The 27,256-nt window shown below is 38.3% G+C and overlaps 1 protein-coding gene and 1 pseudogene across 6 annotated transcripts in view; one reads left to right on the forward strand and one right to left on the reverse strand.

Moving 5' to 3' along the window:
* Positions 1-686: 686 nt before the first annotated feature.
* Positions 687-2,665, reverse strand: LOC101432836 (thyroid hormone receptor alpha pseudogene; annotated as a pseudogene).
* The window catches only part of GSAP (gamma-secretase activating protein), a 214,096-nt gene continuing 188,268 nt past the window's right edge, over positions 1,429-27,256 (forward strand). For 2 of the 6 annotated variants that reach the window (XM_071215012.1, XM_071215014.1), the window contains exon 1: positions 2,026-2,133. The gene's annotated coding sequence lies outside the window, so the exon portion shown is untranslated. Of the gene's footprint in view, positions 2,134-27,256 lie in introns of all 6 variants that reach the window. The other 4 variants (XM_023583072.3, XR_011648743.1, XM_058297967.2 and 1 more) reach the window with 4 other exon arrangements.

Raw genomic sequence — 27,256 nt, forward strand, 5'->3', positions numbered from 1 at the left:
AGGGCCTATCATGAGGTTACAGGCAACTGTCAGCCAAGACTGGGGATGGCGAATCCACTTCCAAGATAGCTTATTCTCCTGTCTATTGGCAGGGAACTTTAATTTCTTGCTGGCTATTGGCTGGAGGCTTCAATTTCTTATTACACCGGCCATTCTTTTGGGGCACATGATATACCATCCTTCCTCCAAATCGAGTGATCAGAGAGTACAAGTAAAGAGGAATCTGCAGTGCTTTTTATAACCTACTCTATAAAGTTGCATGCTGTCACATCACTTTTACCTCATTGTTTTGTTGGCAGCAAGTCACTAAACCCAGCCCACAGTCAAAGGGAGGGAAATTAGTCTCCAGCTCTTGAAGGAGAGTATCAAAGAATTTGTGAACATATTTTGAAACTATTACAGACTGTATTTACTATATATAATACATGTGGATTTAGTAGTGTTATACCTCACTCCTCCCTGCCCTTTCCCAAATCACTAAATATAATGAGATCACTTCCTTTGGTTAACTATAAAGTTGATGTTTGCATTATTATGATTACGTAAGTAGTATTCATTGCAAGGCCAAATAGAAGCTTATGATTATTTTTTTTTCTTACATAGTATTTTGTTTTTCTTGGAGTTTCTAATTCCCTTTTTCCCCTCTTTATATTATACCCTAATTATTTCTTCCCAAACACTTCAACAAGTCCCCATCTCTTTCCAGGAAGCTTTTTCGTTATGTCAGAACTGGTTGCTTCAAGGGGGAAAACTGGTTTCTTCCTCATCCAGGTTCCCCACTCAAAGCTATTTTTCCCTCTGATCTACTATGTTGCTTACCTCTCTTCCATCTTCTTGTACAAATCTGTTAAAATGTCTTGCGCTTTCTCCCGTTCTTCTTTTCTCTTTATCATTATGAATGTTTATCATATGATGTTATTTCTTTACTATCATTTTAATGAGGTTTCATTTTTAACCGGAAGACTGCTTTTTTTAAAAAAATCAGGTTTATTGAGATATAATTTACATTCAGTAAAATTCACCTTCCTTATGCAGTTCTATGAATTCTGACAAATGCATTCATCGCCACAGTCAAGCCTTAGAACGGTTCCCTCCGTTCACTCTGCGGGACCTTGGGACCCTGAATAATCTGCATTCCGGAAGCTGCTGTTCTTCCGGGTGATTGCCCAGGGACCCTACTGGCCGGAGTTTTGCACTGCCCTCTAGTACTGAATGGGACACTGCCCTTCTCTCTCCGTCACCTTTTGGGCCGGCAGTGCAGAATGTTGTGTTTGTAGAGGTGGACGAAGGCTTGAACACCAACAGGTACGCCTCCTGACTTCTCAGTCTCCTCTACTCACAGCAGGCCCAAGCTGTTGTTGACATTAGCAGCATAGCCGCACCAGAGCAACTTCAGAGTCATCCACGTTACGGTGACGTGCCCGGTTCAAAGATGGCGTTGGAGACTCCTCCCAGGCCGCCATTCTTGAACTACTCCCGCTAGACGGCCATTTCCCTCCTCAGTGTCAGGGTTGTCGCTGTAAGGGTCATACCGGGCAGCTGCCTGAAGGAACATGATCTCCGTGCAGCACCCCTTCAGGGGTATGATCTGGTCTTCCCAAGGCAGCTCAGAGAACACGGGCAGATTTTTTGTTTTGTTTTGTTTTGTTTTGGCAAAGCAATGACGCATAGTTTCTAAGAGTTGAGTTCTCTAGGTCCACCTAGTCTTTGTTTGGCATGGAGACGACGGGTGACCGACCAACATCATCTGGTCAGAAATTTCTCTGCTTGCAGTGCTGCTCTGATCCCACTCTTCGGGAGTGGTCTGTGTTCGCCGCCGCAAGGATAGGATCATCTTCTTCCGCCGCCGCTCGTGGTTCTGCTTGATCAGCTTGGCGCTTGAACACCCACTTCAAGTCCTCTAGAACCAAGTCCATTGCCATGCCTATGGCGATGCAGTTGTTGACGCGGCGCAGCTGGCACTGATTGCAGGTGCTCTTGCCGATGACATAGCAGCTCTCATATTTGCAGTATGTGGGTTGGAGTTTCTTCTGGATTGTGCAGCAAAAGAAGCCCTTGCAGCCCTCACCAGTGATACAGCGGTAGTGATAATCAGTTGCCTTGTCCCCACACACGACAAACTGCTTTGTCCAGGTAATTATACCCTGACATGCTGGTTTTCTGGGAAAACTGACCATTCTCTCTTTTGCTTTCCACCTGATGATTGGTTCTCCTCTGGGTCTGACCCACACTCCAGCTTGCTTTGGCTTCTATTCCATTCACTTTAGTTCTGTCCAGGATACCCTCCAGTACACCAGGAGAATGGTGTGGGCACACTGGACCGATCTTCATCCTCTTCCCCCACACACCCACGAGCCCAGGCCCTGCGGCACAGCGTCCATGATGCCGGGCTCAGCGCTCGGCCTTGCACACCGTGTCCTGCGCCACAAAGTGGGTGGGTGATGCGAGGGACCAGGACTGGCAAATGGGAGTGCCGGGGGCCAGGGATAGCTGCGGATACAGAGGGTTCCTGGGCTGGGGGCTGAGGCAGTAGCTTCAGAGTCGGGTACTGTCCTGAGGTCCCATGGCCTGGAGGGCTAGACGGGGCTCGGCCGCGGCGCGAGGGTCCCAGCGCCCTCGTGCGGGGACGTCCATGCATAGCCGGGTCGCCCAGGCGGTCCGCCATCTGTGCGGAGGTGAGAGTGCTAGTCAAGAGTCCTCTGAAGGCTGCGCAGTGTTCCATAATATGGATATAACATAATTATTTAGCCATATTTTCATTGAAATACATTTAGATCTCTTTTTTTTTTTGTCATTATCCTTATTTGTAGTCATTTGTGTAAGTATAAAAATGTCTTAGCTGTTAAATCCCTGTAATGTGTTAGGTCAAAGGATATGTGTATTCTTTTTTAGTTTTAAAAAGTACTGCCAAATTGATCTCTAAAAAACTTGTACCATTTTACCCTGACATTCACTTTTCATCATAGTTTAAACATTTAAACATCCCAGGACTAAGCAAGAATTCCTTCAGCTATATCCTGTTCACAAAAGAGTGGAAGGAAAAGAATATATAACCTATTTCCACAGCACAATGACAAGTCTCTCTTTATCCCATAAACAGGAAATAGAACCAGGGTAAAAACATGACTTTCTCCATTTCAAATGAGAAAAACTGAACAATTCCCTTTTCCCTCTCCCCCAAAATCAAGCAACTAAACAAAACAGGCTGCCACTGATAGATTATTCACATTCACAAGTAAAGCTAACCAAATGAAATCCAGCCCCAAACTAAAATGCAGTTATTGTATTCAAAAACATATGCCACCTGGGTCACTTTGATTTATTCAGTAATTGAATAGTTTTGTGTAAAAGATGGCTTTTAAATGGAATAATAAATTAAATTTACTAAGAGTTCAGTTCTTAAATGAACTTTATGACAAATCAATCTTAATGCATTTTTCCATCTGTAAAGATCTGTTTTCTCATATGAATTCTGCAAATGATCCCATAATCAAAATAATTGGAGCCCTCATTAAAAAATATTAGTCAATTTAAACGACATTTTTAAGAATCTGTTTTTCTGTTCTTCCTCTTTGGCAGCAGTTGTTAGAGATATTTCTAGGAACTCTTAGGAACCCTCCAGAGTACCTGGCACTGTTAAAAGTTCCCAAAATGTTTACTTTCTGACAAAGAGGATGGTTTTTCTCTTAGTTTCTATTGCACTACTCTTATTCCTAACTTTTGTTAGCTTTTTGAGTCTCTAAGCAATATTTTCCTGTTTCTAATAATACCAGAAGATGATTTGAGGTAGGTTCTCTGCAGGTAAGAACCAAATGTCTTCAAAATACCATTGCTTTTTATAATATTATAGGATTTTATGTTCTTTGAAGGCAAGGAATCTTCTATTCTGCTCCATAATTCCTCATTAGCAACTGATTTTCTTTGTGAATACTCAGAAGTATAAGCAGGGTAAAACAAAACTGAGTTGGCATTTACACAGAATTAAAATGCCATATAAACATGTATTATTATGTTTCACAAAGTTGTGATCTCAGTGGCTTGCGTATACTACAAATAGGCTATAGGTTGGTTCCAGCTTTACGTGTTCTTTGAGTAGACTTCACATGTCTTCCAATTTCAGGATTTAGGCTGAAGGAGTGAGCATCCCCTATCTGGGACATGCCCTTTTTACTACGTGGGGCTGAAACAAGAGGCCAGGTAGGAACTCACAATGCCGCTTAAAGTTTCTACTTGGACATGATATATTTCATGTCTGATCACATTCCACTAGCCAAAGCGTGACATATGTCCAGACCCAACAAGAGTGGGCAGGAATACGTAATCCTCTTACAGAAAACCTGTAATTGGGAACAATTGTTATTGTCTTCTGTATTTTGTACGTTGTGGGTGTTATAGAGAGGTGAAAAGAAAGTGATTGCCATAATTGTGATCTTAATCTTCTGATAGGATAGAAAAAGCGCTTGAAAATAGATATCTGTGTAGGAGCATAGAGGCTTTACTTGAATTGACATGATGAAAGAGCAAGCCAGATAGTGGTGGAGTGAATCTGAGATTGAATTGCATGCTGGACTGCTAATGGGCATGGGGTTTCTTTCTGGTGCGATGAAAATGTTCTAAATTTAGAGAGTGAAATGCAAAACAAAACAAAAGAAAATTAAACAGTGGTGATGGTTATACAATTCTATATACTAAAAACCAGCAAAGGGTACTAAGGGTGAATTTTCTAGTATGTGAATTGTATCCTAATAAAGCTGTTATAAAGTCATTGAAAGCTGAGTTTGTAAACTGGAGCCTCCCGTAATTTGAGAAACCGTATGTTTCTTACATAATATTTTAAAATATTTATTCAAAGGGGTGTTAGGTGATATTATTTTTTAAAATGCAGTTTCACTATATTTTAAATAAATGTAATAGTACCTAGGAAGTTTTAAAGCTTTTTTTGGAAAATTTCAAACATACAATAATAGGATAGTTAAAAAAAAGTCCATATACTTCAGCAATTATTAACTGACCAATTTGTTTTCTCCATACCTCAGATTATTTTGAAGTCCATAGTTTACCTGTAAATATTTTAGTATATATGTCTAAAAGATAAGGACTCAGATTTTTAAATGTAATAATATCACTCTTACAGACCCCCCAAAACAGCCGTAACTCCTTAGTACCATCAAATAGCTAATCAGTATTCATATTTCCGTTTTCCATTTTTGTCCTATAAATAATATTTTTGTGAAGTCATTTTTTTACGTGAAAGAAAAACTGGTACTATGTATTATTTTGGAGGAGTTATAGTATTATGAGCAAGAAAACAACATTCTTAAAAAATCGGTCTAAACTATTTCCAGTAAAGTACTAAATATTTGAAAGGAAACTCCTTTTCATTCCCTTGATGGTGTCTCTTTACCCTGATATGAAAACGTGTATATGTGTGTATATGTGTGTGCAGGTGGTTACCTTTGAGAAAATGGACTGGTAGTAAGGAGCTTTTTGTGTTTTTTTTTTACTTATTATTCTCCGTACTATTTGAGTTTTCTAACTACAGCTATGTATTACTTTTCTTTGAGAACTATATATCAAAAGGAGTTCTTTAGTTTATTTTTGCTAGCTTTTCATTTTTCTGCATTAAAAATATGACAAATGTTACTTTTTTTTTTTAACATAAAGTGAGAGTGAAGGATGAGGCACAGGAGAAGAGAAATTATTATAGTCAAGAGCGAGTATTTACCATTGAGCCTTATACAATTGGTAGGGATGGGCTGCAAATTTGTCTTCAGACTTTCCAGCAATCAGTAAGAAGAGAATGAGCTGATTAGATATACAAGATACCATTTTTATGAGAGGAAATCAAATCCATTGCCTAGAAAAAAACATAATTAGTCCTCTTAGTAAAGTCAAAAGAAAATTTCTCCTCAAGGTCCTGTGGCAGTTTGATATAGTTATGAATTCCAAAAATAGATATTGGATTATGTTTGTAAACTGGTCTGTACCTGGGTGTGATTAAATTATGGTTAGGGCTTTGATTGGGCCACGTCAGTAGAGAGTTGAGTCCCCACCCACCAAGGGGTGGGGACTCATAGATAAAAGACATGACGAAGGATAGAGTTGGAGGGTTTTCAATGCTGGAGTTTTGATGTTGGCGTTTGATGCTCAAGTCTTAAGCTGGGGCCCGGGGAAGTAAGCACACAGAGGAAAGAAAAGCAACTGAGAAGAGAGGAACCCTGAGCCTGGAAAGAAGCAAGCCCTGGGAAGAGAGGAACCCTGAGCCCAGAGAGAAGCAAGACCCAGGAAGAGAGGAACCGAGGAAACCTGAACCCTGACAGACACTGACAGCCGTCTTGCTTCCAATACATGAAAAGAGACTTTGGTGAGGGAAGTAATTTATGCTTTATTGCCTGGTATCTGTAAGTGCCTACCCCAAATAAATACCCTTTATAAAAGCCAACAGACTTTTGGTATTTTGCATCAGCACCCCTTTGGCTCACAAATACAGAATTTGGTACTGAGGAGTGGGGAAGTACTTTTGCGATTACCAAAATTCTGGAACAGTTTTATAAGTGGATAAGGGGTATTTTTTGGAGGAATTGTGAAGTGCTTAATGGAAAAGGCCTAGATCACTTTGAAGAGACTGTTGATAACAATATGGATGCTAAAGAGACTTTTTATGATGCCTTAGAAGTAAATGATGAAGTTATTATTGGAAACTGGAGGAAAGGTGATCCTTGTTTTAAAGCTGCAGAGAACTTAGCAAGATTAACTCCTGGTGTTTTATGGAAGGCAGAATTTGAATATGGTGAGCCTGGGCATTTAGCTGAAGAAATTTCCAAAGTAAACCCGGAGAATGTGGCTTGGCTTCTGCTTACAGCTTATAGCAAAATGCTAGATGAGAGAGATATACTGAGGACTGAATTGTCAGACACACAAAAAACCAGAAACTGATTCTGGAAATTCTAAGCCTCTGGAAATCAAATTTCCAGATGAAAGTGCCCCTTAGAGGATTTAACTAAACTTAGAACTTGTAAATCAGGATTGAAGATGCAGTTATCTCAGAAAGACTTGTGGAAAGACTTACTCTCTAATGGCTTGGACTCCTGCTTCCTGCGTGCTAAACCAATAAGGTTTGTTTTTTTTTTTTTTAAAGATTTATTTATTTATTTCTCTCCCCTTCCCCACCACCCCGGTTGTCTGCTCTCTGTGTCTGTTTGCTGTGTCTTCTTTGTCCGCTTCTGTTGTTGTGAGCAGCACGGGAATCTGTGTTTCTTTTTGTTGCGTCATCTTGTTGTGTCAGCTCTCCATGTGTGTGGCACCATTCCTGGGCAGGCTGCACTTTCTTTTGTGCTGGGCAGCTCTCCTTATGGAGCACACTCCTTGCGCGTGGGGCTCCCCTACCTGAGGGACACCCCTGCATGGCAGGGCACTCCTTGTGCGCATCAGTGCTGCGCATGGGCTGGCTCCGCATGGGTCAAAGAGGCCTGGGGTTTGAACTGCAGACCTCCCATGTGGTAGACGGATGCCCTAACCACTGGGCCAAGTCCGCCACCTAAACCAATAAGGTTTTTGAGAGAGCTGTATGAACAAAACCACTGTCAGCTGGACTAAAAGGGACGTGGAAGGGAGAGATTGAAGGAGAAACAGCTTTAAGAGGAAAACCATGGAAGCTGAGATCTGGAATTTAGACATCACCTTGGGCCAAGAGAGGAACCCCACCCATATGTACAGAGAGGGTGAGTTTGCCCTAGCAGTTGAAGAGGGTGGATGTTTCCATCAGATGTTCGGGGAGAGTTTTGATGCCCCAGGGTACAGAGAGGGTAGAGCACTTCCTCAAGGATTTGGGCGGTTAAGGTCAGCACCTCATAGGTCTGAGAGGGGTACACTTGTCCCCCATGGATTAGGGAAGACCAGGTGGTCAACTCATTGCTCTGAGAGGGTTGAGCCTTTATGCCAAAGGTTAGGGAATATATTGCCTTCTCTTCACTGTACTCGGGGGAGCTACGTCTCTAACCCAAAGATTGGATAAGGTATGGCAGTCACCCCAGTGCTCTCAGAGGGTAAGGTCCGGAACTTGGTTGACACCCAGATGCTTAATGAGGGTGGAAGCAAGAAAATGGCCATTCAGCAAGCCGCGGAAAGGGTGGGGTCCTCATATGGCCCCAAGAAGAAGAAACCATTGTCTTAAGAATGACTCTCAGACTTTGAAATCGAACAGAGGGTGCCCTCCTGAAGGTCTACTGAACAGTAGAGAAACGTGACTCATGTTTCCCTCCCAGTTTCTTATTGTAATGAAAATGTTTATCCTTTTTCTGTCCATTTGTGTATTGGAAGCAGATAAATTGTTTTGTAATTTCATTGGTCAACATCCAGGCAGGACTTTGCCCCAAGACAAACTGTATTTCTTTAATTTGATTGTGATATGATATAGTACTTGCATTGTTACTGATTTAAGGTTTTCTTGAATATTGTAGTGTCTTTTTGGAATTAAGAGGGTGGAGTGTAGCAGTTTGATATAGTTATGGATTCCAAAAATAGATATTGGATTATGTTTGTAAACTGTTCTGTACCTGGGCATGATTAAATTATGGTTAGGGTTTTGATTGGGCCATGTCAGTAGAGTACTGAATCCCTGCCCCTTGATGGGTAGGGACTCAGATAAAAGACATGGCAAAGGATAGATTTAGAGGGTTTTTAATGTTGGAGTTTTGGTTGTTTTTTTTTTTTGAGATAACTTAAAAAATTCTTTAAAAATTCTTAAAAATTTCTTCCCCTTCCCCACCCTGATGTTTTTTCCCTTTGCTCTATGATCTTCTATATCTAATTTTCTTTTTGTCTTCTTTTCTCATCTTTCTCCTTTAGGATTCACCGGATTCAATTCTAGGGATCTCTGACGTAGAGAGAGGTTCCCTGTCAATTGCACCACCTCAGTTTCTGGTTTCTGCTGTGCTTCACCTTGACTCTCCCCTTCATCTCTCTTATGTTGCATCATCATCTTGCTGCATGACTCAACTTGCGCGGGCACTGGCGCACTGCATGGGCACTCGGTTTGCTATGCAGGCACTCAGCTCACCGTGCAGGCACTCGGTTCACTGCATGGGCACTGGCTTACCATGGGCACTTGCATGGGCATTCATCTCACCATGTGGGCACTTGGCTCACCTCATGGTCACCCACATGGGCACTCTGCTCACTTCACGGACACTTGGCTTACCACACAGGCACTCGGCTCACCACATGGGCACTGACTTGCCACGTAGGCACACTTTCTCTTCTTTTTCATCAGGAGGCCCCAGGGATTGAACCTGGGTCCTCCCATATGGTAGGCAGAGGCCTTATCACTTGAGCCACATCTGCTTTCCGATGTTAGAGTTTGATGCTGAAGTCTTAAGCTGGAGCCCCGGGAAGTAGGCACACAGAGGAGAGAGAAGCAAGCCCCAGGAAGAGAGGAACCCAGGAAGCCTGAACCCTGGCAGACGTTGGCAGCCATCTTGCTCCAACACGTGAAAATAGACTTTGGTGAGGGACGTAACTTACGCTCTATGGTCTGGTATCTGAAAATAAATACCCTTTATAAAAACCAACAGACTTCTGGTATTTTGCATCAGTACCCCTTTGACTGACCAGTACAGGTTCTCACAGAAGATTCTGATCTGAAATAACATCCCAGGCCACACTTTTACTATATATAGACCAATGCAGTTTCTAAGATTGTTTTATAGCATCTCTAACTATAGGCTGATGACAGCCACCACAGTGAAAATCAGTAAAAAGCAATACTGACACTAGAATGGCAGTAGCTTGATGCAATCCTGGCATTGAGTTCTCTGCTGTTCTGATGGATTTTGCAATTATTTGCAGGAGGTTACAAATGTAGATGACTACAGGGGACTGGTAGATACTTTAAGAGTAAAGTCTGCTGAAGTGAGATGTGGAAGTGGAAGGGGAGGACTGTGACTATTTTAAGAGCCCTCTGCCCTAATGAAAGGGAGCAGCAGCATTTCACTGCCCCAGCAAATGTTGCCATGTGGGGATACTCATACAATGTTGTCAGACCATCTGTTTTGTTTTGTTTCCCCCAGAAAAGCCTGGGTTCCAAATTTTTATTTGAAATCTCCCAATTTTTCAATGTTGGCTTGAAATTTTAAAAATACTGTGTAGGCCAGTAGAAATAAAATTTCTATTGGCTAAACCAGCCCTAGTTTGTGACTGCTTATCTAGTGAAATGGATTGATTTCAAATCCTTCAGGTAATCTTCCATGAACATGCTACTCTCAGCACACGTACTTTTTTTAAATTGTTTTCTAAGTTGGGGTCATAACTGACTTCCTCTTGTGAGAATAGAGCTGCTCAAATGACATGGATTCCTGAATAGAAAGCCAAAAAGAAAAAGGAGGTAATTCATTTTTTTTCTATCACTTTATCATTCCTTCTAAATTTTCTTGAAATTGGTAGGCAGATTATTAATTTTAGAGCTTGCTTTCATCTATGGTACTCTTGGAACTGACCCAGAAGAGCCTACCTTATTTCACAGAGGCTAAAATGACCTAGTGACACCTCCCAGGGCTGCCATCTCCTCATTTTTTTCTTTCATTTGTACTTCCCCTCATGATATTACTTCTTGGTATTACTCCTAAATTCAGAGTTCATGGTAACTAGAAGAAGGTTTGACCCTAGTTATATTGGAACCAAAGAGTACCACTGAAATGTCTATGTATGGATGCCCTGGTTCTTATACAGGGGCTTTCAGCTATCCCTCTGATACATGCATATCACATACCATCTAAATTCCCCATGTGGTCACATATGAAAAGAGGTGGAGAAGAATGTTTTAGCCAGTGATCTTCATAAAGGTTTTCTCGAGGAAAAAATTGTGTATTTGTATAAATTTTTATAGTTCCTGGACTGATAATATAAAATTGTTATATGTCATTTATACTGAGGATCGTATTTTAAGATAACCATGAATATTCAGCTAATCAAAAACAAAAGGATAAACTTCAGACACTAACCCAGAAATATGTCAGATTTGTTTCTTTTTAGACTCTTAGATAAATCCAGGGATGATTAAGATTTTCTTAACCTGTGTATAAAACCATGTGCTATACAGTATTAAATAAAAGAAGTTCCCAGAGTATTTGGAGTACATGACATTTTATTAATAGTGTGCCTATTTCTATTTGGAACTGTCTGACATGTTTGGAGATAAGAACCATAATCACTGTCAGTTTAGTATGGCAGTAGATTGTATCTAAATAAATACATTCCCAGCACTGATGTTCAGTATTACAGTATTGTGTATCAAGAGTTTTCTTCAAATTTAAGTTTCAACATTATGTACCCAGACATAATATTAGCTTTAATTATAATTTTAAATTAAGAATAACTTTTAGTGTATATTGTTTGGCAATGAATAATTTGTATTATTTCTAAAAAGATTTTAAATTGTTTATAATGAAATACAGAGACTTAAAAAAAAAAAAGACCAAAGAAAAAGAGCAAAAGTCTGTCTACGAACAGTATAATGGGAGTAGAAAGTATAAGAATGGTGAGTAATTATTCTGAAAATTTAAGCATGAATAGATGTTAAAAGTGAGTAGAAAACTTAACTTTGACCTTTTTGGTAAAAACAGGAAATAAGAGTTGCATAGTTCTTGCTAACCACTAAAACGAAGTGTACTAATTGATTGAAGAAACAAATATTATCTAACATTGAACTCTAAAAAAAATTTACTACATGGATCTTGTTCTGATGGACATTGAACAAACAAAAGTGTTTTCAAATGGCAATTTTAGGAAAGATGCCAAAATATCCTCATGATTGTTTCAACATAGGCTTCTGGTAGAAGCCCGAGAACATAATGTTAAGTAGCTTTCTATGAAAGCTAAAGAAATGCAGATTAATTTTATAATTTGAGGGTGACGATAATGGGAGCAAGGGTAGACTCAATAACTGCTGAGCCTTTTAAAGTATCTCACTTAATAACAGTGAAAGAAATATTAAAGAAGACACATTTTGAAAGACAAACCTTGTAAGATCTCTCATTTTCATTATTTCAGCAACTTTTTGATATCATGACATATCAAATACTTGTTCTGTATCTGCCCTAGAATTTTTGTGAATATCTTGTTTTTAGATGGTCCTCAGTGTATTTATATATAATGTATGTATGAACTTGGTTCTAAGAATTAAAATTGCTATCTGATGAGTATACACACTAAACCCAGTATTCAACTGCTATTTTCATGAAATCTATAGTCAATTTTCACCTACAGTAAGGTGAAAATATGCAACTAAAAAGAAAAAAAAAACCTTCAAGAAAAATATTCCATGAGTCTAGTTTTGGCAGAACATTTTATATTGTTAATAATAAAAACAATCAAAATAATAATGGCATGAGATTAAAAATATCAGAAAAAGTTCTAGACCTTGGTAAACTTTTATCTGCCTATTGATCTAGCCATGTGTATTTCTGATAAAAGCAGGTGTTTCTGGTCAAGTTTATATGTATTTATTTTGAGCCTTGGCTTTGGGAACCCAAATAGTTAATATATATTCAGATGATTTTTTAATTAAAGAAGTTGTAAGTTTACAGAAAAATCATGCAGAAAGTACAGAGTTCCCATATACCCTCCCCTGTACAGGTTTTCCCTGTTATTAACACTTTGCATTAGTGTGATAATTTTGTTACAAATGATGAAACAATATTGTTATAATTATACTACTAACTGTAGCCCATAGTTTACATTAGGGTACACTGTGTTGTATAGTTCTATGTTTCTTAAATTTTTATTCTGGTAACATATACAACCTAAATTTTTTTATTTTTAATACTTTCCATTATACAATTCTGTGTTGTTAATTACATTCACCAAATTGTACTACCATCACCACCATCCATTGCCTAAACTTTTCCATTACCGCAAACAGAAACTCTGTATCAATTAAGCATTAATCCCCATTCCCTAGCCCCACCCAGGCCCCTGGTAACCTGTATTCTGCTTTCTGACTCTGAATTTATGCCAGGTGATTTTGACTATAATGGGTGATAAAAGATGAAAGATAAAATGTTGATTTTTATGCAAGGCCTATATCAAACTCCAAAGCATAAACCTAATGATTTTTTCAACTTCTGTCCCTTGTTTTCATGAGAATTTGTGTATGGCATTGATTTGAAAGGGATGAGGAGCCTCTCCAAAGACAGGAAAAGGATAGGATTAGCTTTATTGATGCTTTCCTATGAGCCAGGCATTATTCTAGGCAGTTTTTATAGGCATTACATCCTCAGACCCATTTACAGTATCTCAGACATGAGGAAACAGATTCAGATTAATTAACTTGACCAGCAGTGTGCACCAAGCAAGGGTTGTAATGATAGCAGTAATTTGAGGAAGTTGGTTCCAAAGTGGGGTTAGGAAATCCCAAAGTCCCCCACTAAGGAAGTGGCAGAGCCATGGTCCACAAGCATGACTGCTAGCCTGGAGAGGCTACAGAAACAGGTAAGTTTAGTATTGAAAGAGATGTCATAGATCATCTAAGTAGCTCAATCTCCTCCAGCACACCAATTTTACTTATGAGGAAACTGAGTGACAATAATAATCATGTTCTTTCAAACAAGGATAAAGTGTGAGATTATTGAATCAATTTAATTCTTTGCCTAATATATAGAAAGCATTCACATTTTACAAATAAACAAGAAGGCAGTGTGATGATAATTGTTGACCTTTTTTGTGTGTGGAGAGACGGTATTGCTGGCATTGGGAAAATCACCAGTGAACTAAATGCAAAAAAAAAAATTCAGGTGCTTGAGCTTTCCTGTGCTCCCCTTGCCCCTATCCCATTTTCCTGTCATGTTGCTGAGGGCAATGTGGGAGTTTGGAAAAATCATAAGAGCATATTTTAGGACTTATGAAGTTCCCCCAAATTAACCCATGTTTTACCTTTTGGCAATTTCCAATTGGAAGTATGTTTTAAAAAAATTGAAATCAAGATGCAGCCCATTTAAAATTAATAAAATAGTAGTCCTGAAAACCTGAACTGTCAGGTTCTCCAGATAGTCTGTTTACTAGCTCACTTGCAGAATAAAAGTTTTTGTAATGTGATAAGGTCTATTTTGTTTTAGACTGAAATGAATACTTTACTCACAGCATTTAAAATTAAGAAAAAAAAGACAACTCCTTTGCCTTTCATTCAGAGCAAAGCTCCCCCATCCCCACTATCTCCAGTGACTTTCTTGTCCAGTCAGGAGTATGAGGCCCACAGAGCTTCTTTCTACTAGAGAATGTTTTCTCTGCCTGAACTACTACTACATACTCTGGGATGGAGATTCCACAAACTCCCTCTCTGAGTTACTGGTTCTAATGTTACTCACCCTTATCAGGACGTTCATCTTCACATCTACTGTATATGATTCCTACTGCTTATTCTCTGGCTTGCCTGCTATACCAAATGGGAGAAGCTGGAAGTAGTTCTTTCACAAGGGAGCCTTCACAAACTCTTAGACAGGTGATGCTCAGTGGAGTGGTTGCTGTCATGTGAGATGCCAGAACAAAATGTAAAGCACCCACAGTGTCCTTTACAGGACACTTAAATCCCATCTTTTGCCCAGCTCAAACTGGCCACCTCATGAAATCTTAGTACCCCCAAATTATTCTGTCTACCTTCCATCCCCCATCAAAACTACTACATTTTAGATATTAAGAGTGGCACAAAGTGATTATCTGATTAAATACTTTTCACTGAGGTGTAAATGACCAAAAATACTTTATTTCTTTAGTAGGTATTTAGTTTTCAAAATAAATACCTATTGGTTAAGGAATAAAATGCTTATTACTAAAAGATATTAGAAGTTGGCACTAATGTTTCTTCCTTTCAGGCCTTCATAAAGTTTTAGAAATAATAATAATTAAGTGCTTAGCTTGCATGTATGCCTAAAGTAAATGGTATCTATTATTATTAGATCCTATAGTCCAAATAGTCTTTGATATTATAAATATTTCTATAGCCTTATCTGAAAAGTTTTCTGCTTTATTATGGTTCATAATAACAGCTCTGAAATGCAGAGTAGGCTAATAAATTCAATCTTTAAAATTTTTCCTTATACATTTGATTGTATATGTCCCTTAAAGATTTGGGTTGCTCTCCATGGAATGTCAAATTAATCTTTAATATATCTATAAACATTTATTTCTCCAATACTTCTATAAAATGCATATGCTTTTTAAAAAAAATTATTTTATGTATTTATTTCTCCCTGCCCCCTCCCCCCTTGTTGTTTGTGCTTGCTGTATGCTCTCTGTGTCTGTTTTTTGTGTGTTTTCTGTGTCTGCTCTGCTTTTTTTTTTTAGGAGGCACTGGGAACTGAACCTGGAATCCCCCCATTTGGTAGGCGGGTACCCAACTGCTTGAGCCACATCTGCTTCCTGAAAATGCATACTTTTTAATATGAAAAGCCAAGAGTCACACTGCTAGAACTAAGACCTAACCAATGCCAAGAACAAATGAAGGATGGGAAGCGGACTTGGCCCAGTGGTTAGGGCGTCTGTCTACCACATGGGAATTCTGTGGTTCAAACCCCAGGCCTCCTTAACCCATGTGGAGCTGGCCCATGCACAGTGTGATGCACGCAAGGAGTGCTGTGCCACGCAGGAGTGTCCCCTGCATAAGGCAGCCCCACGCGCAAGGAGTGCGCCCCATAAGGAGAGCCGCCCAGGGCAAAAGAAAGTACAGCCTGCCTAAGAATGGCGCTGCCCACACGGAAAGCTGACATCAACAAAGATGACGCAACAAAAAGAAACACAGATTCCCATGCCACTGACAACAACAGAAGCAGATAAAGAAGACGATGCAGCAAATAGAGAACAGACAACCGGGCGGAGGTGGGGGGGAGGGGGAGAGAAATTAAATAAATAAATCTTTAAAAAAAGAACAAATGAAGGATGACTTCATGGTTAGTTAATTTTGTAATATTTTTCACATGTAGCTGTATTAGACTTGTTTTAAAATGTACTATATGCCTGACTCATATTTAGAAAGAAAATCACTGTAATCCTCTATTCTATTCTTTCCTAGCATACTTGTATAAAGCTCATTCTGTGCTATCTTATGCTTGAACAGATAGTTTTTCTTTCCCAAAGTAATTATATTTTTATGTAACATTTATGTGATCTAAGTATCTTTAAAAAAATTTTTAAACCAAAAAAACAAAGTAGTTATACTACTCATATCCCATAATTCATCTTCTCTTCTTATCCGTCCATTTTCCAATCTTGTCAGAACCTTTAGTTTTAATGCACTTTTTTCCTAGATTACAGCAACTCCACCCAATTTGGTGTTACTCTTAATTAATTATTATCATTTAAGTTATTGATGGAAGTTATTGACTCAAGTATTGATCCAGGAATTATCTTTCACGACTCTTCTTAATGTCCAACTCTCAGTCAGCTGTGGTAAGAACGAAAAATGATGTAAAGAAGGAAACATGAAAAAGTGGAGAAATATTTGGAAGGGTAAAGAGGCCTGAATGAAAGAGAAAACCAGAGATTCAAATATCCAGAAAGAAAGATAGAGATAAATGATAAGGCTAAATGGGAAAACACAAGAAAGTAAAAAAGAAGGCTGTGATAAAAAGAAGAGCTATATGGTAAATAAAAATGTAATATATATACCAACTCTTGCTTAAAGCTGACACACCAGATGTCTTTTATTTCCAGTGCCCATATTAAAATATACTGTTAAGATAATTTAAAAATTTTACCATTTGAATTTTTTAAAAATTCTCTTCAAATTTAATCTCTTTATATGGAGAAAATTAAATATACTTGAATTTTTTTTGTCTAGAATATACAAATTTCATTTGAAAAGACTGCAATATGATATGTAGAAAAAGCAGGGGTTTGAGATCCAGGTAGATTTGTCTCTTCCATTTACTTTTTAAAAAAAATTTATTTCTCTCCCCTTTCCTCCCTCTCCCCTCCTCCTTCCCCCCTCCCCCCTCACCCCCTTGTCTGCTCTCTGTGTGCATTCGCTGTGTGTTTTTCTCTGTCTACCTGCATTCTTGGTGGCACCAGGAATCTTTGTCTCTTTTTGTTGCATCATCTTGTTGCTTCAGCTCTCCATGTGTGTGGCACCACTCCTGGGCGGGCTGCATTTTTTCGTGTGGAGCAGCTCAGTGCAGGGCAAATTCCTTGTGTGTGGGGCTCCCCTAAGCGCGTGACATAGCACTCCTTGCACGCGGCAGCGCTGCATGTGGGCCAGCTCACCACATGGGCCAGGAGGCCCTGGGTTTGAACTCTGGACCTCCCATATGGTAGAAGGACACTCTATCAGTTGAGCCATGTCTGCTTCCCAACTTCCACTACTTTTTATGTAACCATGAGAGAATCACAATTCTCTTGCCTCATTTTTTTATATGCAAAATGAAGCTAAAATGATGACCTTTCAGGCCTGTAATCAAGTTTATGAGTAATGTACATAAAGTATTTTACAGAGTGTATGTATAAAATAAAGTTGTTTTTATTAGATCATGTAGTCAAATTAGTCTTTGATATAATGATTTATATCTTTATCTGCATCCTTGGTATATGGTTTAATAGCAGAGCCTGTGTATTTTCTCAATTTGTGTACTTGGTATTTTGTCATTAAATATTAAATTTGAATATTCAGAAAACAACCACACAAAATAACTCTGAAATTTCATTTCGTTATTTCCTTTTTGTAATCAGTAATTATCTTGTTTCACTAATGGACACCTTAACTAAGTGATCAAATTAACATCACTACTGAGAAAAATTCTCCTATGTGCCTTCCGATGTGATGCATGGACACAACATCACTTATATAGCATTATTGCCAAAAATGCGTACTTTCTTTTAATAATGAGGAACCATCAAAGAAATCCAGGTTGAAGGACATTGTTAATACAAGTGGCCTGTGTTCTTAAAAAATGTCAATGTTGTAAGACAGAGGCAATCTGAGGACCTTCCCAGACTAAAGAAAATTAAAAGATATGACAGCTAAATGCAATGAGTGATCATGGATTGGATCCTGGATTAGAGGGAAAATTGCCATGAAGATTATTATTGGGAAATTGATGAAGTTTTAATATGTACTCTATATTGTGTCAATGTTAAATTCCCTGATTATGTAAGAGAGTGTCTATAAATTATATTAGTGAGAGACATAGAGAACACTAAAGCAACTGGCATACTGCTAAAAACTGATAAATCTGACTGAAGGGTACTCGGGACTTTTTGTGTGTTTGAAATTATTTAAAAATAAAGAGTTAAAAAGAGAATCTATCTTGCTTTGTAGAAATCAATCATTTTCTTGATACCACTAGTTGAGTTTTTAAGTAGGATTTAGAAAAGAATAATAATCCTAAATTGGCATGTCTGCCCTTAGCAATTTATTATCATTAATTTATCATAATTGATGCCTTATTCTCATGAATGTGCTTGAAAGACATATTGAGGGGAGCAGACTTGGCCCAATGCTTAGGGCGTCCGCCTACCACAAGGAGTTGTACACTCCTTGTCCCGTGTGCAACTGGCCCATGCACAGTGCTGATGCACGCAAGGAGTGCCCTGCCACGCAGGGGTGTCCGCTGCGTAGGGGAGCCCCACGTGCAAGGAGTGCACCCCATAAGGAGAGCCGCCCAGCGCGAAAGAAAGTGCAGCTTGCCCAAGAATGGCACCGCACACACGGAGAGCTGACACAGCAAGATGACACAACAAAAAGAAACACAGATTCCCGGTGCCATTGATAAGGATAGAAGCGGTCACAGAAGAACACACAGTGAATGGACAGAGAGCAGACAGCTTGGAGGGGCGGGGAAGGCGGGGAAAAGAGAAAGAAATAAATAAAAATAAATCTTAAAAAAAAAAAAAAGACATATTGAGGGTGATGAATTCATTCTCATCCTTTTCATGGGTGATTCTCGCAGGCAAGTACAAGGTCATGGATAGATATACACATGAAAGTTTGCATTACTGATGTGAACTGAATTATTGATTAACTAGAAAGCACCAGTTGCAATGACTAGTTTTGAACTTCCATATGCAAAACTTGGGCCTAGAAAATAAGAATTAAATCTCTTTTGGAAAAAGACATCTCAGTTTAGCACATTGATCTTCAAAGCAAACTATTAATATATCCATTTTGAAAAACCATTTTAAATACTTTAGATTTGTTTTCTCTCAGAATTTAAGAAGTATCTGTTATATGACTTTCTCTGAATTCTGGAAACAAGATTAAATACTACTTTTTGGTATTTGATGTGTCGAAGGATAAAGGGAGATACTGAATGTTTCACTTTTTCCCTGTTTATTAAGAGTGTGAAATTACTTATACAGAATAATCAAAATATGATGTTTTCAAACAAACTAAAAATGGCAGTTAATCTTTACAGTCAACATTTTCATATTCTGAACTTAGTGTGCACACATTCATTATAAGTTATAATTTGGATATGGCCTGTTTTTTCTTTTTGAAAAACAATAAATTTCCCTTATAAAAATAGCAAAAAGCAAGTGTCGATTTATTTCAAATACCCTCCAGTTGTGAATAGTCACAGTACTCAAGAGGCTATGTGTTATGTGGTCAGAGAAATCATTCCTTAATTTTGGAGGCTGACATGTTTTTGAAATGCCCTGGGTGGTCTGACTGGATTTCTGGGTTGAGTTATAACAACAGTCTTTTATGTCCCGGATTGCCTTGCCCAGGTTGTGCAATGTAACCATTAAAACCAAGCAAACCTGTTGCTCAACTCTCTCAGTCCTGTTTCTTCTGTATCTAAATCAGATTATTTCCATACAAAGGAGGTTCAATAGAATATTTACCATTTGACAAGGCTATAAACATGTCTGTGAATTTACTGATTCCTTTAAAACACTGGTTTGAAAATGTGCTATAAGCCAGTTGGGGATCAAAAGGCACTATGCAGAACAGGTGTTATACCTGGATAAAATTCAGGTTCCATCAAGAGCAGGTAATATCGTAAACAATTGTTCTTCGCGAGTAGCTCTCTCTTTCTCCTTTCTACCACTTGGGCTACCCACAAACCACTTTACTTCTCATCTGAGAACTATGATACCAGTATGGTAGGTGTGGCACATGCCACTGGCACAGTGCTGGAAGAAATGCTTCCACAAGACCAATGTCAAGGCCAGGATTGGGTCGTTCCAGGTAGGAGTTGTTCCTACTCTGGGGCAGAAAGTGGGAGAGAGAGAGAGGAGTATGTGAATAGTCCTGAAGAGTTTTCCTCATTTCAAATTTCTATAGTTTTTACACAATGACCTTAAGAATCAATCCATTTTCTTTGAAGTGTATGATTCATTTTTAATTTTGTGTTCTGCCTTGCAAATTTATTTTAAGAAAAATGTAGGTCAACAAAATTTGAATTCAATTTCAATTTGCACTTATTATAATTCTTTAATTCTTCAAGTATTAATTCCACCAAGAAAAATAAAACAATTATGATCCCCCAAAATGGATTTGGATAATTTTAGAAAAGAGAAGAAAATAAATTGCTAACATTTCCTTGGACACTTCTGTGTTGTAACTCTCCACCACCATCTGAAACTTTCAGGGTGTCTGTTTGTAAAAACTGCTCTTGCATAAGGTCTTTCTTCTTTAGTTTATTCTATAATGTTCAGAGCCCACAGCTACTTTGCTGCATTTTGAGGACATCTCAGGACCAGAGCCATATAAAGACACAGATTATTAATTCTATCTAATGTGCTAAACAGATGATTGCTGAGGGCCTATATGTGCCAGTCACTATGTGCCAAAGATACAAAAATGAGGCTCACCCTCTAATTGGGAAAATATATATACCAGAGAAATTATAAAATAGTCACAGAGATGTTAATAGAGATACCTACAGAGTAAAGCTGGGACCAAAGGACGGAGCAACTAACTGTGCCAGATAGAGTCAAGGAATGTGGTACTATTTCACAAGGTCTTAAAGGATGAGTATACATTCGTTCAGCGGGTCCGCCCAGTGGGGAAGGCACTCCAGTCAGGGAACATTGTGTACAAAAGCATGGAGGCCTGAAATGCAAGATAAGTCCTGAATGTGGCTTGGAATCACTGGAATTCAGGATAGTAGGATTAAGCAGAACTTCATTTCACCATTTGGCTGACTCTCTCAGCTGTCTCTCACATTCTCCTCTTAGCTCCACTACTCCTTCAGCTTCCAATGCAGCAGAGCCCTTTCTCCCACCCACAAATTTGGTCATTAAGGAGGTAGTTTCTGAGCTAATTTACAAGCATCAGTCTCCTTTCATGAAATGTACACACCTTGTGCCTCTGTGGGATATAATTCTCTTTTAACAAAACCAGTTCTCCTAGCCTGATCACTACCCACATTCATTAAAGTTTATACCTAAAGACATTTTGGCTCTTTTCCAAACCAGATCTATCCTTGAAGAGTGAAGATTTTATCACCGTATGGGACACTTAATATACTGCAAATCCTGAAAGTAATTCCTGACAGGTATTCCAAATATGTTTTGAGTAACACTAGCATCTCTTATACCTTTTAGGATGATTCTTTGGCAAGAACACTCATTTGGATGTGCAAATGAGTATTTTTCAAATAGTCACATATTGTTAATTTTTAAATATGAATGACGTTGAGGTTATGTTATCTAAAAGTCTACTTTTTTTAGAGAGTAGTACTTTGCTAGCTTGATGGTAAAACACTGTGGCATTCGGAATCTTGAAAAAATTGGTCACTGGTAGGACCACAGGATCCCCTGGACAATGAACAGATTGAGTTCATGCCGGCACATCTAGCAGTATGTTTAATTCCCACCTTTTGCCATGGAGTGGCCTGGGAAAAACAAATGATAATATTATCTTTCCAGGCCAGGGCAAACAGGAAGGAAGAGGTTAACAGGATCAATTTAAACATCTTTGGTAATACTGTCTAAGCAAGATGGAAAATGTATGCGCAAAAGGGTATGGAAACAATAAAAATGTAATAATTTTAAGGAATAATATGATAAAGAATATGACAGTAATGTAGGACTCCATGGGGTCTTGTTCTGTGATCTTGGGTAGAAGCTGTCCACCTCACGAAGCTGCCTTCTTCAAATCCTAGTAAAAAAAAAAATTTTTTTTTTTTGAGGTACTGGGGGTTGGGGAATGAACCCAGGACCTTGTATGTGGGAAACCGATGTGTCTCAGTGGTTGCCTGGAGTTGTTTTTTCATTTGTTTTGTTTGTTTGTTTGTTTCAGGAGGCACTGGGAACTGAACCTAGGACCTCCCATGTGAGAAGTGGGCACTCAACAGCTTGAGACTTATCCACTCTCCACACCCCCTCTTCCTAGAAAATTTTAGTTGTAGGTTCCTGATTTGGTCAAGGTCCAAGTACTGGAAGGGGGAGTGTTTTTAATTGTGAGATGTGAGCCCAAGATTTAAGCCCTTCTAGTTTGACTGCAGTGTCACAAGAGTTACCTGGTAAGGTCCCTTACAATATGGTTTAAGGGCTGTTTTGCATTGATGTCACTTCCGGTATATCCAATTGCTGGAAGTTAGGATGTGAAGAGTCTAAAGGAAATGTGAATCTGGAAATGTACCCCCTTACCTGTTGGAGATAATGTTTTGCATGAGTCATTAGAGATCTACAATTATGAATGATTTCCTACTGGAGAAGCAGAGGGTTATTGTTAACATGGAGGCCAATTGACATAGGTCTTCCAGAGATAGTTTCATGGAGAGGGAGTTTATGTTTCCTGAAAGGTGTGCTTCAAGTGGCTTGGGCCAGTGGAAGAAATTTAGGCCAAAGTAACTGGTTTCCTCAGTTAATTCAGACAGTTTAAGTGCTAATATGCCATTTGTTCTTTCCACCTTTCCAGAGAATTGAGGGTGGTAGAGACAATGCCAACTTGTTTATAGAATCTTAGTTAGATCTTTTGACCTCCTCAGTAAAATGAGTGCCTCAGGCACTAGAAATAATTGAAGGCATTTCCCAGGGGAGGAATACATTTTCTACAAGTTGTTTTTAAGCAACTGTTATAGCACCTTCCTATGACAAGGAAAGGCCTCTCATGAAAATGCATGAGCCAGACCGATATCATGAATTACCTTAAGTTGGTCCTTTAAAATATTCAGGTTATTCATCACTGTGCCAGACTTACTAACATAAATGCAACATTGTTTATGGGCAGCCAAGAATCTAGAGCATGTCTGTTTTGCAAGAACACCAATGTTAGCTGTCAACTTCAGCCTTGAGGGCCTGAAGAGCCTTTCGGGTGGGATTACAGCTCTGTTTCATAACCTTGGATGTATTTATAACTCCTCCAGGTCATACGTTCCTGGGGAAGGTATGATTATGTGCATGAAAGAACCCTGTGGTAGGGTAGGTCAAGGGATAGACCCTCCTTTGTCCATTTGAGGCCTGGTATTCCAAAGATACTGTTAGCTTTTTGACTAGCATTTAGGGTAGACAACATAAGCAATATCACAGGATTCAAATCCAATTTATAGGTGAATAACAAAAACACGCAGTTATCTGCAGTTTACAAAGAGGATGCAAAAGAGCTCAGACAATGAACAGCAGAGTCAGATAATCCACAGGAGTATGCTATAGTTTTCCATTGAAATAAAATTTCTCAACAGTCCCCCCCACCTTTTGATCAAAGATAACCTCAAACAAAAAAGGTTATTCTTAATCATAAAATAAGACTGGTTCATTAGATTTGGCCTGATTATGTAGTTGCAGCAAGAATGGCAATTTATCATATAGGCCTTTTTAAAGTTTACTTTTCTGGTAGTTTTTATAAGGAACTTCTGATTGTTCTTTTAAAAATCTCTCGAGGCTAGGAAGCCAAGCCAAGAAATCCTAGATTTCATCTATAGTCCATAAAGTAAATTTCTGGGAAGCGGACTTGGCCCAATGGATAGGATGTCTCTCTACCACATGGGAGGTCCGCAGTTTAAACCTGGGGCCTCCTTGACCTGTGTGGAGCTGACACATGTGCAGTGCTGATGGGCACAAGGAGTAGCGTGCCATGCAGGAGTGTCCCTGCATAGGGGAGCCCCACGCGCAAGGAGTGCGCCCCATAAGGAGAGCCGCCCAGCGTGAAACAAAGTGCAGCCTGCCCAGGAATGGCGCCACACACACGGAGAGCTGACACAACAAGATGACGCAACAAAAAGAAACACAGATTCACTTGCCGCTGACAAGGATAGACGCGGTCATAGAAGAACACACAGCAAATGGACACAGAGAACAGATACTGGGGTGGGGAGGGGGTAAGGGGAGAGAAATAAAAATAAATAAATAAATCTTTAACTAATAATAATAATAATAATAAAGTAAATTTCTTTACTGACCTGTAAGGAGCCAGTTGTCAGACTGTGTTTTCCAAGAAGGTTTTGTAAACATTGTCTCCATAAAGTCAACCTTAGTTTCTTAAAAGTATCCGGTCACATCTGATTAAATGAGCATCATGTTCAGACATGACATTCCAGTCAAAGCCTTACTTATATAACCAGTATCTCCAATTATGTCCAATTAACAAGGAAGATGGATTCTGACTGAATCTGTGCAAATAACTGTTTCGCCATAAAAATAAGAATATTCAGAAAGAATTTTCAAATTCTGGAGGGTCCAGGCAGGAAGAAGAAGATGAATATTTTATAGAATTAATAGATAGCCTAAGGGAAATGAGTAAGGGATTCCATGCATCTAGAATAGAACATTAAAACATCAGCAATAATCCAAACAAAACTATAATCATTCCGTATCAGTTCATTCAATCTTAGGTAATTAGTTCTTGATCTGCTCAATCTTGTGTTCGCAATCTCATGACCCATCAGATTCTTCACTAGAACTCAGTCCAGTGGTATGATCTTAAAGTTAATTAAGCAATGTCAGTAGAAGCCTTTGCCCTACAACATCTGGCTTAGTCCTTTCCATGGGTTTCTGAGACAATCCTTTTCGTTGAAAATAAAGTACCTGCCCTGTATTTAAGTGCATCTGTTTACAGGGAAGCATCAAAATAATAATTGTCTGTAGATGACAAAGGACTTTAAATGGACATGGTTAACCTATTATTGTTTTACAAAACTGAAAGTTCTGACAAAAGTTCATTACAAAAATAAAGCAATTAAGAAGGATATTTACTTGTTTCTGTGACATGTAACATTTTAAAAGACTAACTGAAATTAAGACTGATAATATTACTGTTGTCTAATATCAGGCACATCAATACTAGGACATGTCATGGACAGTGAGAATATCGTCTCGTCTCTAGGAAATTTATACAATTTCTGAAATGCTTATATTAATAGCATTTTACTCATATAAATTTCACTAACAGAAGGTTAGAAAATTTAATTTGGCAACGCTTCCCACGTGACTGCTAACATCAAATAAAGCTATTTCTAGCACCTCTCTTTTTACAAGGTGAAAGAACAAATCCTTTGTGATTTTCCAGGGGCACTCCAAAATATCCCAAAGACAGTTTGAGATCAGTTAAGACATCATTTAGAGTTTGATTTGGGAACAGCAAAATGTAAAAAAAATTGTCAGTTTTGCACATGTTGTTAAATAGGAAAACAGCCCACTGTGAAATAATATTTGGTTTCCTATTTAGCCAGAGTGACAGTAAAAGAGTAAGTAAGAGTTAATATGATTGGGGGAAGGAGGGGAAAGATCTTTTAAAAGTGAAAAGACTTGTTTTCTAAAACAATGGAGGATAATATCAGTATAAATATCAATAAGGGTATTATTCTGATTTAGACATAGAAACTTTGCCTTTTAGGCAAATCACTCAGATGGTTAAGAAAAATCTTTTACAATCTCTTACTAAGAGCAGACCAATAATCCAAGAAAACTTTGTCATTTTAACATAAAGAAAAATTCTAATTTCACATGAGGATATTAAGAAAACTCTTAAAAATTTCATAAGCTTATCAAATATTAGCCAACTTTGACATGACAAATAAAATTCCTTTCCAACAAACCTTTTAAAACTTGCTATATCCACTCAGATTTTGTCCTACACATTCCTGCTTCTCATTCTGGGACAACCAGTCATTTTACTGTAGGACAAAATTCCTTAGCAAAACATATCCTGCATACCTTACATACCTCAGACTTTAAGTTACCAAAAAGATCTTTGAAACTGTCTTTTAATGTCCTGCAAATCCCAATTATTCTTAAAATAAAGTTTGTTAAAAAAATAACAAATCTGGTTAAAGACAAATTTGTATTTTTCATCTTAAAGATTTAGTAGATAAAATGCTAGCTTACTTTATCAGTAAACCTGTATAAATGTAGGAAGAACATACCCAAGTAGAATAAAACTGTGATTGTATTGTACTTAATAGTGATAATTCTGAAGGCAGAGCTGTGTTTATTTAACTAATAATATTAAACCAGTCCTGTTTGTCAAAGGTTTATCTGAATTACGAGAACTTGAATTTATTTTTAAACATTTGGTTTTAGTTCTACAAATAATTGTTTTTCAATGGAAATATTAAAACTTTGGTTTCCTTAATTCTAGGTTTTTAGGAGTATTAATTTATATATAAGCACTTTTTCTTTAAGCTAATTTGAATAGAGCTCTTTTAAGAAGTTTTATAAGTTAATTTGGTAATACCATCTGGAGGTAAGAAAATAGCATGCATCAAATATAGAGACAGACACAAAGAGAGAGCTTATAGCTTGAATTTAAAATATTTCAGCCATGGGTCAGACATAAAAACACAGAAACACAGAAAACAAAGAAATACAAAATTCACTATACAAGCTATTTTTTATAGTCTTGCAATTTCTTGGTAACACTTGAATACCAATTAAAATAGGCATCCCCTTTGACCTAATTTGGGGGCTCTTTTCCTTGAGTGCTTCTCTGGGATGAGTAAATCAGTCTAATTGTAATGTTCCCCATAATAGCCAATGCAACTCTAGGCTGTCTTTGGTGAGATTTTGCTATTTGGTTAGATGGCCACAGCTTCTGGCCCCATAATTTTTGAACATGTAGTATGCTGGGGTGGCAAGGATGGAGAATCAGATTTAGAGTTGAAGGATCCCATCCTTGTCGCCAAAACTAATAAAATAAAAACTTCAGGTAGTTTAGGACATCAGAGCTTTATTGAGCAATTCATGAATTAGGCAGCAATGCGTTCAAAAAGTAGAAGGAAGAGCCACCGAGGGGATGGAAAGCCGACGCTCATATAGAGCAAATGCAGAAGCAAGTGATGAAATTATCTGATTGGCTGACATTAAGTTTCCATTTTTACTTGGGGGGTCT

This window comes from Dasypus novemcinctus, chromosome 5 (genome assembly GCF_030445035.2).
Source record: "Dasypus novemcinctus isolate mDasNov1 chromosome 5, mDasNov1.1.hap2, whole genome shotgun sequence".
Taxonomy (NCBI): domain Eukaryota; kingdom Metazoa; phylum Chordata; class Mammalia; order Cingulata; family Dasypodidae; genus Dasypus; species Dasypus novemcinctus.